Source organism: Salvelinus alpinus, chromosome 10, assembly GCF_045679555.1.
Source record: "Salvelinus alpinus chromosome 10, SLU_Salpinus.1, whole genome shotgun sequence".
Lineage (NCBI taxonomy): Eukaryota > Metazoa > Chordata > Actinopteri > Salmoniformes > Salmonidae > Salvelinus > Salvelinus alpinus.
Genome location: NC_092095.1, coordinates 26,088,932 through 26,102,453, shown reverse-complemented (window position 1 = coordinate 26,102,453; position 13,522 = coordinate 26,088,932).

Below are 13,522 nucleotides of genomic sequence, written 5' to 3'. Positions count from 1 at the left end.
GAATTTGCTAAACTTCCCAATTTACTTGTTGCCATGGTTTGTTGTATGCCAGGATTCTCATGACAAACGTTTCTCAAACTTAAGAAACAACAACCATTTAGATCTTCATACTTTACAGTATTTTTTACAATATCAACCGTATTTTGATAGTTTTACATTTTATTCTGTTCATGACAAAGGGAACCGTGCATATTGTGGTAATAACCTAATATCAGTGTAAAGCACTAATATTAAATAATATTAAATACATCAACAACTTTAGGGCACCAGGGCTGTATTTCACTTCTCTCTGGTACCATTTTTGGAATGCATAACGTAAATAAAACATTTGATCCCAAACATTTTCCAGCAAAGACCTAAGTTAATTGGAAAATTGTATACTAGTATCACTACTGTATGTATACAGGTGTACTGTATATGAGTAGTATATTGTATCATAGCATAATGGTCATGGCGGAACAATAGAACTTTAAAATATAAGCCTAAAATAGACACAAGGGTCAAGGCAGAACAGCAGTAGGCTACCAGATTTAGAGTCATAGATTAATAAGAGTTTATCTGAACAATATGAAGGTGAGTAAACCAATAAATATATTGAATATAAACCAAAACATGTGATGTTCAGAGTTGACCAAAAGTAACTAGGTCCACTGTAGCTGAAATCTACAGCTTGTGTAGTGATGACACTGACAACATGTAATTACTGTACAGGAAATATGTATTATGCAATATATACAGATGTAGGATCTTAATTTGACCTATATTGTCACAACAAAATAATCCTACAGCAAAAGGATTTGAACGTCCATAATGTTGCTTGATCGGTGGTTAGGCTATTATTAGCTGGCCAAAAGTAGGCTACATGAAAGTGCAATACAGTTCATTTAACCGTGTTTTAGTATTGGTTTTCAGTGAATTCATGTAACTAACGAAGCTCATCTGCCTTTCCTGCGTTGCAGAAAAATTATCTTCAACAAAAGACTGTGTACATCTGTACAAGTTGACTACGTTGATGTGTACAGACACTCAAATGTTTTGCATTAATATGCATATTTGGCAAGCTGTTATAGTTTTCATGTTGTTGAACATCTATTTTAGAAGATTGTGATTCCTACCTGTTGGTCACCCCTGGGATACGTTTGGTGGAAAGGATCTCGACTGAAAATGAAGTAGACAACGAAATACAAATATCAGTCAACTGACCAGCTATGTGTGGTTATGACCATTGTTAGGTCGTATAATGATTATCTTTGCCCTCCTCAGCAGACTGCCTCTATATGCTTACCTTCAGGTGTCCGGTGCCTTGTGTCTCCCCCTGGTCTGTCTCCCCTGGTCTCCATCTCTCTTTATAAAGAGTGTTGCTCAGCCCTATATGGAGATGGGCCATCTATTATAATAAATTAGTCTGATTATTTTAGAAGATCTGTATTTGGGGCTAGAGGTGTATACCTCTTTGACCTATCAGGCTGGTTGTAACAACAGGCTATTCCAGGGTGGACAACGGAAGCATTGAAAGCATTACCCATGTTTTGCTTCTGAGATTCTCATTGTGAGGAAGCATTGGATAGACAATAGCAAGCAGCAGGTCTTTACAGCTCTATTTTTGCCACTTCGATCAAATTGCAGTCTCAGGCAACGTAGTCATCTAAAAATGCCAACATAAAGTTAATGGAAATTCTTCAAATTATGTATTTTTGTGCAATGATAATTGCTAGTTTTAAAGATTGATTTAATTGTTTTTATGCTCATTTGTGAACACTTGGGCTTTTGTATGGGACGGCAGGTAGCCTAGTGGTTAGTGCATTGGGCCAGTAACCGAAAGGTTGCTAGATCGAATCTCCGAGCTGACAAGGTAAAATTCTGTCGTTCTGCCCCTGAACAAGGCAGTTATCCCACTGTTCCTAGGCTGTCATTGTAAATAATAATTTGTTCTTAGCTGCCTTGCCTAGTTAAATAAAGGTTAACGAAAAAAAGTTGTGCTGGTACTGCTTAACATCATTACGTTGGATTATTAAGGTGACATGAGAAAGTGTTCTTGCCATGTGTAAGCTCATTTCATAATTGAGTTATTATGATGTAGACAACTGCAGCTGTCCTCCTTTGTTCATCAAGGCAAGGTCACTCTCCAATCCGTTGTCACCAAGAGTAATAACCCTCGGCCATGTTGACCCGGCATTGTTCCCTTTCCTTTATTGTTGATGACAAAAATGATCCTTTGAAATTGTTCTTGGATGTCCTTTCTTGGAGTGTCTAACATTAGTCCCAAAATGATTAAATAAGTTTAAACATCCTAATTTAATTTCCTAAACTATATTCAGCTGGTTATTTAAGTTGTTATGGATTTTAATGGTGTGTAATTGGATGTACAGTATAATGCAGTAAGATTAGCATTGATCTACTTAATCACACATGATTTATTCATCAGAGATGTTTGGAATAAGTTTGACTCCTCTAATGTTCACAAAGTTATAATAACCTGTGTAATGTGATGGGTAATGGATTTAGAGTAACCTGTGTAGAACATTTAAAGCTGCAATATTTAACTTTTTGGGCAACCTGGCTAAATTTGTATAGACATGTGAGTTACAAATATGTTGATCTCATTGAAAGCAAGTCTAAGAAGCGGTAGATCTGTTCTATGGGCGCTATATCTATGCTTCCCGTTCTTAAGTAAAATTTTTGTGTCTTTTACTTTCAGTTTTGTTCTCCAGCTTCAAACAGCTGAAAAGCAATTTCACTGCGGTTTATATGGTACAATGGTTATCACATTGCTTGTTTTTTCACTAAACTGAAATTAGGCAAACTGTTAGAATTTTTGAAACCAGGAAATGGTTGAGTGATTTCTGTATATTGTACCTTTAATAAGGAGTTGAACCAACGGGCATAAGGTCTTTGTTTTGTAACAAGGTCGAGATAGCTACACACGAATGCATTAACAGTTATCTACAGGCTATCTAGAAGGTGATAATATAGTGTTTGTCATCGCCAGTAAGTGTTCCCATCCTTAAAGACCTGTGCAGGGGCCATAGAGGTGCCTTACAACTTAACACCTTGGGTCTCCTTTCAGCAGGGATGTTACCTAATTAGCTTCCAGAGCTGAATATATCACATGCTACTCAATGACACTGTTAAGGGTCGAATTCCCAGCTGTCGTGTGTGTGGGTGGGTGCTAATATGTGATTGGAGGGGAAACATTTGTAGATTTTTATTTAAAAAAAACATTTGTGTGAACCTACACTCCCCTATGTATTTATTTGGACAGTGAAGCAAAAACGTTTCATTTGGCTCTATAGCAAATCAAATCAAGTTTATTTTATATAGCCCTTCGTACATCAGCTAATATCTCGAAGTGCTGTACAGAAACCCAGCCTAAAACCCCAAACAGCAAGCAATGCAGGTGTAGAAGCACGGTGGCTAGGAAAAACTCCCTAGAAAGGCCTAAACCTAGGAAGAAACCTAGAGAGGCACCAGGCTATGAGGGGTGGCCAGTCCTCTTCTGGCTGTGCCGGGTGGAGATTATAACAGAACATGGCCAAGATGTTCAAAATGTTCATAAGTGACAAGCATGGTCAAATAATAATCAGGAATAAATGTCAGTTGGCTTTTCATAGCCGATCATTAAGAGTTGAAAACAGCAGGTCTGGGACAGGTAGGGGTTCAATAACCGCAGGCAGAACAGTTGAAACTGGAATAGCAGCAAGGCCAGGTGGACTGGGGACAGCAAGGAGTCATCATGCCCGGTAGTCCTGACGTATGGTCCTAGGGCTCAGGTCCTCCGAGAGAGAGAAAGAAAGAGAGAAGGAGAGAATTAGAGAGAGCCAAGATTTTCAAAATGTTCATATATGACAAGCATGGTCAAATAATAATCAGGAATAAATGTCAGTTGGCTTTTCATAGCCGATCATTAAGAGTTGAAAGCAGCAGGTCTGGGACAGGTAGGGCTTCCATAACCGCAGGCAGAACAGTTGAAACTGGAACAGCAGCAAGGCCAGGTGGACTGGGGACAGCAAGGAGCCATCATGCCCGGTAGTCCTGACGTATGGTCCTAGGGCTCAGGTTCTCCGAGAGAGAGAAAGAAAGAAAGAGAGAAGGAGAGAATTAGAGAGAGCATACTTAAATTCACACAGGACACTGGATAAGACAGGAGAAGTAGTCCAGATATAACCAACTGACCATACCCCCCCGACACATAAACTACTGCAGCATAAATACTGGAGGCTGAGACAGGAGGGGTCAGGAGACACTGTGGCCCCATCCGATGATACCCCCAGACAGGGCCAAACAGGAAGGATATAACCCCACCCACTTTGCCAAAGCACAGCCCCCGCACCACTAGAGGGATATCTTCAACCACCAACTTACAATCCTGAGACAAGGCCGAGTATAGCCCACACAGATCTCCACCACAGCACAAACCAAGGGGCCAACCCAGACAGGAAGATCACGTCAGTAACTCAACCCACTCAAGTGACGCACCCCTCCTAGGGACGGCATGAAAGAGCACCAGTAAGCCAGTGACTCAGCCCCTGTAATAGGGTTAGAGGCAGAGAATCCCAGTGGAGAGAGGGGACTCCAGCATTTTGGATTTTTTTTATTTATTTTTATTTCACCTTTATTTAACCAGGTAGGCTAGTTGAGAACAAGTTCTCATTTGCAACTGCGACCTGGCCAAGATAAAGCATAGCAGTGTGAACAGACAACACAGAGTTACACATGGAGTAAACAATAAACAAGTCAATAACATGGTAGAAAAAAGAGAATCTATATACAATGTGTGCAAAAGGCATGAGGTAGGCAATAAATCGAATAATTACAATTTAGCAGATTAACACTGGAGTGATAAATCATCAGATGATCATGTGCAAGAAGAGATACTGGTGTGCAAAAGAGCAGAAAAGTAAATAAATAAAAGCAGTATGGGGGGTGAGGTAGGTAAATTGGGTGGGTAGTTTACAGATGGACTATGTACAGCTGCAGCGATCGGTTAGCTGCTCGGATAGCAGATTTTTAAAGTTGTTGAGGGAGATAAAAGTCTCCAACTTCAGAGATTTTTGCAATTCGTTCCAGTCGCAGGCAGCAGAGAACTGGAAGGAAAGGCGTCCAAATGAGGTTTTAGCTTTAGGGATGATCAGTGAGATACACCTGCTGGAGCGCGTGCTGCGGGTGGGTGTAGCCATCGTGACCAGTGAACTGAGATAAGGCGGCACTTTACCTAGCATAGCCTTGTAGATGACCTGGAGCCAGTGGGTCTGACGACGAACATGTAGCGAGGGCCAGCCGACTAGGGCATACAGGTCGCAGTGGTGGGTCGTATAAGGTGCTTTAGTAACAAAACGAATGGCACTGTGATAAACTGCATCCAGTTTGCTGAGTAGAGTGTTGGAAGCTATTTTGTAGATGACATCGCCGAAGTCGAGGATCGGTAGGATAGTCAGTTTTACTAGGGTAAGTTTGGCGGCGTGAGTGAAGGAGGCTTTGTTGCGGAATAGAAAGCCGATTCTTGATTTGATTTTGGATTGGAGATGTTTGATATGAGTCTGGAAGGAGAGTTTGCAGTCTAGCCAGACACCTAGGTACTTATAGATGTCCACATATTCTAGGTCGGAACCGTCCAGGGTGGTGATGCTAGTCGGGCGTGCGGGTGCAGGCAGCGAACGGTTGAAAAGCATGCATTTGGTTTTACTAGCGTTTAAGAGCAGTTGGAGGCCACGGAAGGAGTGTTGTATGGCATTGAAGCTCGTTTGGAGGTTAGATAGCACAGTGTCCAAGGAAGGGCCGGAAGTATATAGAATGGTGTCGTCTGCGTAGAGGTGGATCAGGGAATCGCCCGCAGCAAGAGCAACATCATTGATGTATACAGAGAAAAGAGTCGGCCCGAGAATTGAACCCTGTGGTACCCCCATAGAGACTGCCAGAGGACCGGACAACATGCCCTCCGATTTGACACACTGAACTCTGTCTGCAAAGTAGTTGGTGAACCAGGCAAGGCAGTCATTAGAAAAACCGAGGCTACTGAGTCTGCCGATAAGAATATGGTGATTGACAGAGTCGAAAGCCTTGGCCAGGTCGATGAAGACGGCTGCACAGTAATGTCTTTTATCGATGGCGGTTATGATATCGTTTAGTACCTTGAGCGTGGCTGAGGTGCACCCGTGACCGGCTCGGAAACCGGATTGCACAGCGGAGAAGGTACGGTGGGATTCGAGATGGTCAGTGATCTGTTTGTTGACTTGGCTTTCGAAGACCTTAGATAGGCAGGGCAGGATGGATATAGGTCTGTAACAGTTTGGGTCCAGGGTGTCTCCCCCTTTGAAGAGGGGGATGACCGCGGCAGCTTTCCAATCCTTGGGGATCTCAGATGATACGAAGGAGAGGTTGAACAGGCTGGTAATAGGGGGTGCGACAATGGCGGCGGACAGTTTCAGAAATAGGGGGTCCAGATTGTCAAGCCCAGCTGATTTGTATGGGTCCAGGTTTTCCAGCTCTTTCAGAACATCTGCTATCTGGATTTGGGTAAAGGAGAAGCTGGGGAGGCTTGGGCGAGTAGCAGCGGGGGGGGCGGGGCTGTTGGCCAAGGTTGGAGTCGCCAGGAGGAAGGCATGGCCAGCCATTGAGAAATGCTTGTTGAAGTCTTCGATTATCACGGATTTATCGGTGGTGACCGTGTTACCTAGCCTCAGTGCAGTGGGCAGCTGGGAGGAGGTGCTCTTGTTCTCCATGGACTTTACAGTATCCCAGAACTTTTTGGAGTTAGAGCTACAGGATGCGAATTTCTGCTTGAAAAAGCTGGCCTTTGCTTTCCTGACTGACTGCGTGTATTGGTTCCTGACTTCCCTGAACAGTTGCATATCGCGGGGGCTCTTCGATGCTATTGCAGTTCGCCACAGGATGTTTTTGTGCTGGTCGAGGGCAGTCAGGTCTGGAGTGAACCAAGGGCTATATCTGTTCTTGGTTCTGCATTTTTTGAACGGAGCATGCTTGTCTAATATGGTGAGGAAGTAACATTTAAAGAATGACCAGGCATCCTCAACTGACGGGATGAGGTCAATATCCTTCCAGGGTACCCGGGCCAGGTCGATTAGAAAGGCCTGCTCGCAGAAGTGTTTTAGGGAGCGTTTGACAGTGATGAGGGGTGGTCGTTTGACCGCGGACCCGTGGCGGATACAGGCAATGAGGCAGTGATCGCTGAGATCTTGATTGAAGACAGCAGAGGTGTATTTGGAGGGCAGGTTGGTCAGGATAATGTCTATTAGGGTGCCCATGTTTACGGATTTAGGGTTGTACCTGGTGGGTTCCTTGATGATTTGTGTGAGATTGAGGGCATCAAGCTTGGATTGTAGGACTGCCGGGGTGTTAAGCATATCCCAGTTTAGGTCACCTAACAGAACAAACTCTGAAGCTAGATGGGGAGCGATCAATTCACAGATGGTGTCCAGGGCACAGCTGGGAGCTGAGGGGGGTCGGTAGCAGGCGGCAACAGTGAGAGACTTATTTCTGGAGAGATTAATTTTTAAAATTAGAAGTTCGAACTGTTTGGGCATAGACCTGGAAAGTATGACAGAACTTTGCAGGCTATCTCTGCAGTAGATTGCAACTCCTCCCCCTTTGGCAGTTCTATCTTGACGGAAAGTGTTATAGTTGGGTATGGAAATCTCAGAATTTTTGGTGGCCTTCCTGAGCCAGGATTCGGACACGGCAAGGACATCAGGATTGGCAGAGTGTGCTAAAGCGGTGAGTAAGGCAAACTTAGGGAGGAGGCTTCTGATGTTGACATGCATGAGGCCAAGGCTTTTTCGATCACAGAAGTCAACAAATGAGGGTGACTGGGGACATGCAGGGCCTGGGTTTACCTCCACATCACCCGAGGAACAGAGGAGTAGTAGGATGAGGGTGCGGCTAAAGGCTATCAAAACTGGTCGCCTAGAGCGTTGGGGACAAAGAATAAAAGGAGCAGATTTATGGGCGTGGTAGAATAGATTCTGGGCATAATGTGCAGACAGGGGTATGGAGGGGCGCGGGTACAGCGGAGGCAAGCCCAGGCACTGGGTGATGATAAGAGAGGTTGTATCTCTGGACATGCTGGTCTCAATGGGTGAGGTCACCGCATGTGTGGGGGGTGGGACAAAGGGGGTATCAGAGGTACGGAGAGTGGAACTACAGGGTCCATTGCAAACCAAAACAATGATAATGAAAACTAGCCTGAACAACAGTATGCAAGGCATATTGATATTTGAGAGAGACATACAATAAGGCATAAAGTGATTGCAGGTCTTGATTGGGAGAGCTAGCTAAAACAACAGGTAAGATAACAGCAGCAATAACAGGGTGCTAGTCTAACACAGCAACAACAGGTAAAAATGGCGACGACTAGGCAGAGAGGGTCGGATTAACTACACACAGATCCTGAGTTAAAGCACAGAGCCGACAGATAAAACACAAATAAACAGAATGGAGTACCGTGAATTAATGGACAGTCAAGCATGCATCAGCTATGTAGCCAAGTGATCATAGTGTCCAGGGGGCAGCCGTAGATGGAGCAGGGAGGCCTCCACTAAGCTAGCACGCGGCGTTTAAAGTTAGTAGCCCGGGGGGGTGGTCTGCTCAGACGGAGGGGGTCTGCTCAGACGTGGTCGTGTCGACAGAGAATCCAGAGAATCCAAGCCGAATGGCGAAAGAGAGGTTGTGAATTGTAGAATTGTGTTTGCTAACTGGTGCTAGCTTCGTGGCAGTGGCGCTAACTGCGCTAGCTGCAAGCTAGCTGTGAGGATCAGAAGTAGTGGCTCAGGGATTACGGCAGGAATCCGGCGTTGTTGTCGAGAGACAGTCCGATGCTGGTAAATTGGTGAGTAATATCCAGGCTAATAACAGGGCTGGTGTCTGTGCAGAAGGTAAAAGCTACTAGCAGCGGCAAAAAAATGGCTAAATTAGCTTGTAGCTGATTTAGACCAGTTGTGATGGATTGGCAGGGCTCTGTGTCGGCAAAAAAAGGTCCAGTCCAATTGGCAAAGAGGTATTGTAGCCCAAGAATTCGCTGGTAGACCTCTTCGGCTAGCCGGCAGATGGGCCTAGCTCGAGGCTAGCTCAAGGCTAACTGGTGCTTGCTTCGGGACAGAGGTGTTAGCCAGTAGTAGCCACTCGGTTGCAGCTAGCTAGCTGTGATAATACGGTGTAATTGTCCAGAGCTTGCGTCAGGAATCCGGTGATGTGGTAGAGAAAAAGCAGTCCTATATGCTCTGGGTTGATATCGCGCTTGCAGACTGGCAGGTATTGGCCCGGTATTGAAGCTGGCTGTGTCCGAGTTAAGGGCGAAGACCGCAGCAGTGGCTAACTGACTACTAGCTAGTAGCTAGTTATCTGGCTAGCTTCTGATTGGGGTTACGGTTCTAAAGTATAAAAAAAATAGCAGGTCCGTACCACATTGGGTGAGGCGGAATGTAGGAATGTATATTCAGTTCCTAGATGGAAAGTGAAATTAAAATATATACGAAATGTATACGAAAAATACGAATACTATTTACACGGGACAGACAGGACAAAGACACATCCGACTGCTACGCCATCTTGGAGATCAAACCTTTCATTTGAGGCGACAGTACAGCATGTCACCTTTTATTTGACAGTATTTTCATACATATCTGTTTTACCGTTTAGAAATGAAAGCACTTTATATACAAAAGTATGTGGACACCCCTACAAATTAGTCGATTTGGCTATTTCAGGCACACCCGTTGTTGACCGATGTATAAAATCGAGCACACAGCCGTTGCAATCTCCAAAGACAAAGATTGGCAGTAGAATGACCTTACTAAAGTGCTCAGTGTCTTTCAACGTGGCAGCGTCATAGGATGCCACCTTTCCAACAAGTCAGTTCTTCAAATTTCTGCCCTGCTAGAGCTGCCCCGGTCAACTGTAAGTGCTGTTATTATGAAGTTGAAACGTCTAGGAGCAACAACGGCTCAGCCTCGAAGTGGTAGGCCACACAAGCTCACAGAATAGGATGGCCGAGTGCTGAAGCTCGTAGCACGTGAAAAACGCATGTCCTCGGTTGTGAGTAATTGCCTCTGGGAGCAAACTGCCTCTGTGAGCAATGCCAGCACAATAACTGTTTGTCGGGAGTTTCATGACATGGGTCTCCATGGCCGAGCAGCTGCACACAAGCCTAACTACCATGCGCAATGCCAAGCGTCGGCTGGAGTGGTGTAAAGCTCGCCGCCATTGGACTCTGGAGCAGTGGAAATGCATTCTCTCGAGTCATGAATCACACTTCACCATCTGGCAATCCGAGAGATGAATCTGGGTTTGGCGGATGCCAGGAGAACGCTACTTGTCTGAATGCATAGTGCCAACTGACAAGTTTGGTGGGGGAGGAATAATGGTCTGGGGCTGTTTTTCATGGTTCGGGCTTGGCCCTTTAGTTCCAGTGAAGGGAAATCTTAATGCTACAGCATACAGTACAATGACATTCTAACTTTGTGCCAACAGTTTGGGGAGGGCCCTTTCCTGTTTCAGCATGACAATGCCCTTGTTCACAAGCGAGGTCCATACAGAAATAGTTGGTCAAGATCAATGTGGAAGAACTTGTCTGGCCTGCACAGAGCCATGACCTCAATCCCATCGAACACCTTTGGGATGAATTGTAACGCCGACTGCGAGCCAGGCCTAATCGCCCAACATCAGTGCCCGACCTCATTAATGTTCTTGTGGCTGAATGGAAGTAAGTCCCCACAGCAATGTTCCAAAATCTAGTGGAAAGCCTTCCCTCAACGAGCAGGTGTCCACATACTTTTGGTTATGTAGTGGATCTTGAAGGTGTCATAAATATTTGGACAAATTCACTTATGTTTTTATTAAATCAGTCAAAGCTTAGTATTTGGTCCCATATTCATTCCCATATTCCTAACACACAATGATTACATCAAGTTTGTGACTCTACCAACTTGTTTGATGCATTTGTAGTTTGTTTTGGTTGTGTTCAGATTATGTTGTGCCCAACAGAGATCAATGATTAATAATGTTTTGTGTCATTTTGGAGTCAATTTTAATGTAAATAGGAATAGGATATGTTTCTGAACACTTCTACATTAATGTGGATGCTACCATGATTACAGATAATCAGGAATGAATCGTGAATAATCATAAGTGTAAAAGTTACAGAGGCACAAAGATCATACCCCCAAGACATGCTAACCTCTCACCATTAACAATAACAGGGGAGGTTAGCATATTTTGGCGGGTATGGTATTTATGCCTCTGTAACTTTCCCGCTCTTCATTATTCACAATTCATTAATGACTATCTGAAATCACGGTGGCATCCAAGTGATCAAAAACATAGTATAAAATCTGGTGCTTTCCACTCAGTCTTAAGGCAAGGACAGGCCAGTGCGATGGTCGAGTGTCTGCCGGCCGAGAGAATTTAGCACCTCTGATCAGAGTGCAAGATGTAATTTGCTAAACGATTCTATACTGAACAAAAATATAAACGCAACATCGTTGCTCCCATGTGTCATTAGCTGAAATAAATGATCTCATATATTTTCCTTATGTACAAGCTTATTTGTTTACATCCCTGCATTTCTCCTTTGCCAAGATAATCCATTGACCGGACAGGTGTGGCATATCAAGAAGATGATTAAACCGCATGAGCATTAAACAGGTGTACCTTGTGCCGGGGACGATAAAAGGCCACTCTAAAATGTGCAGTTTTGTCACACAACACAATGCAACAGATGTCTCAAGTTTTGAGGGAGTGTGCAATTGCCATGCTGACTGCAGGAATGTCCACCAGAACTGTTGGCAGAGATTTTTAATTTCTCTACCATAAGCCACCGCGTTTAATAGAATTTGCCAGTACGTCCGACCAGACTAAAATCCGCAGACCACGTGTAACCCCGCCAGCCCAGGACCTCCACATCCGGGTTCCTCACCTATGGGATCATCTGAGACCAGCCACATAGACAGCTGATGGAAATGAGGACTATTTCTGTCTGTAATAACACCCTTTATTGGGGAAAAACTCATTTTGATTGGCTGGGCCTGGCTCCCCAGTGGCTGGGCCTATGTCCTCCCAGGCAAACACATTGCTGTGCCCATGCCCAGTCATGTAGAATCCATAGATTAGGGCCTAATGAATTTATTTCAATTTACTATTTCCTTATATGAACTGTAACTCAGTAAAATCTTGAAATTGTTGCATTTACATTTTTGTTCAGTATACATGTAGAAACGGTCAAAAATTACATCCGTCAGTTGCCCACTGGGCGGTCCCTATAACACACCGCGCCGACACCAAGCGAATGAACGGTGAACGAACGGACCCCAACTATGCAGTCCTACAATTTATCTGGTGATTTTTCTCTTTTACAAAGTCACTCTTCAGTATTTCTTCTGAAATAAGTTTAAATTGAAAAAACGTCTGATGTTTACATGTTTATTTGTTTGATTTACAACTGCACAGTGCCATGTAAAAAAAAATGGCCTGCACTAAATTATTTAAAATTCTAATTAATTTGGTTGGAGGCAATGATTCTTGTTTACTGTATAATTTCTCACCTGTGGTAAGTAGCAGGTGCCTACAGGGTAAAAATAGCCATTTAAGCTGTTTTGAAAAAACATAACATTTTTCTCCATTGCACTCCTTTGTAAAACGCTAGGGTGCCAATATACTTGACCGCATCCGTAGCTAGTTAGCTGATGTTATACTACATCTAAACAAATGATTACTTCTATTCACTTGAACAGTTTATTCTAGGCTCAACCTTTCTTTATAGGTCTTCATTCTCAGCTGTCCAGTCTGCTTGTGTTATGAGCACTGTCTGTCAGACTGAAGAAGTGATGGCTGGACACCTTACCACTGTCCTGCTGTTGAAATGTGTAACCTGACCCTCCTATGTGATTTAAAGACTGTACTATACTTAGCACCTGTTCTGACTGGAAGGTCATAGAGAACTCAACTCATGTCAGCTGATGACAATTGCGAAGTCATAAGCATGACGTGATTAAGGACAGAGAGCAAGTCATAGTGTCTCCTGCTCTATGTTGACGTTTTTTACAAGGAGTACATGTGGTCCTAAGTTTAAAAATGTAGGAGCACACAAAGACATGTACTGTAGGAGCACAATGAGAAGTATTCAAGGTATTTTTTCTATGATAAGAGCCTTCAGCAATGACAAAATACAGGGATTGTTGATATTGAGAATATAGCCTACATTATGAATCCTTGCTACTTTTGAAGCATATGTCCTTATGTCTTATTTTTGTTCCACAAAATTGTTGCATACAGTACTACTGGTAAAGTTACCAGGTTGTTAACTAGCTAATGCTTTAACATGACTGAACAAGGTTGTTTAAGTTTAGCGACTCGCGAGTAGTTTTAGAATGGCCCATGACATGGTTTATGAATGTAAAATGCGTCCCGCCAATCCGCGATAGAAAGAAAAAAAACGTTGTGCCTCATAACTTTTGAACGGTTTTCTCTATAGTAATTTTTCAACCACGACGGTCACAAGCTGCATTTGTTCATT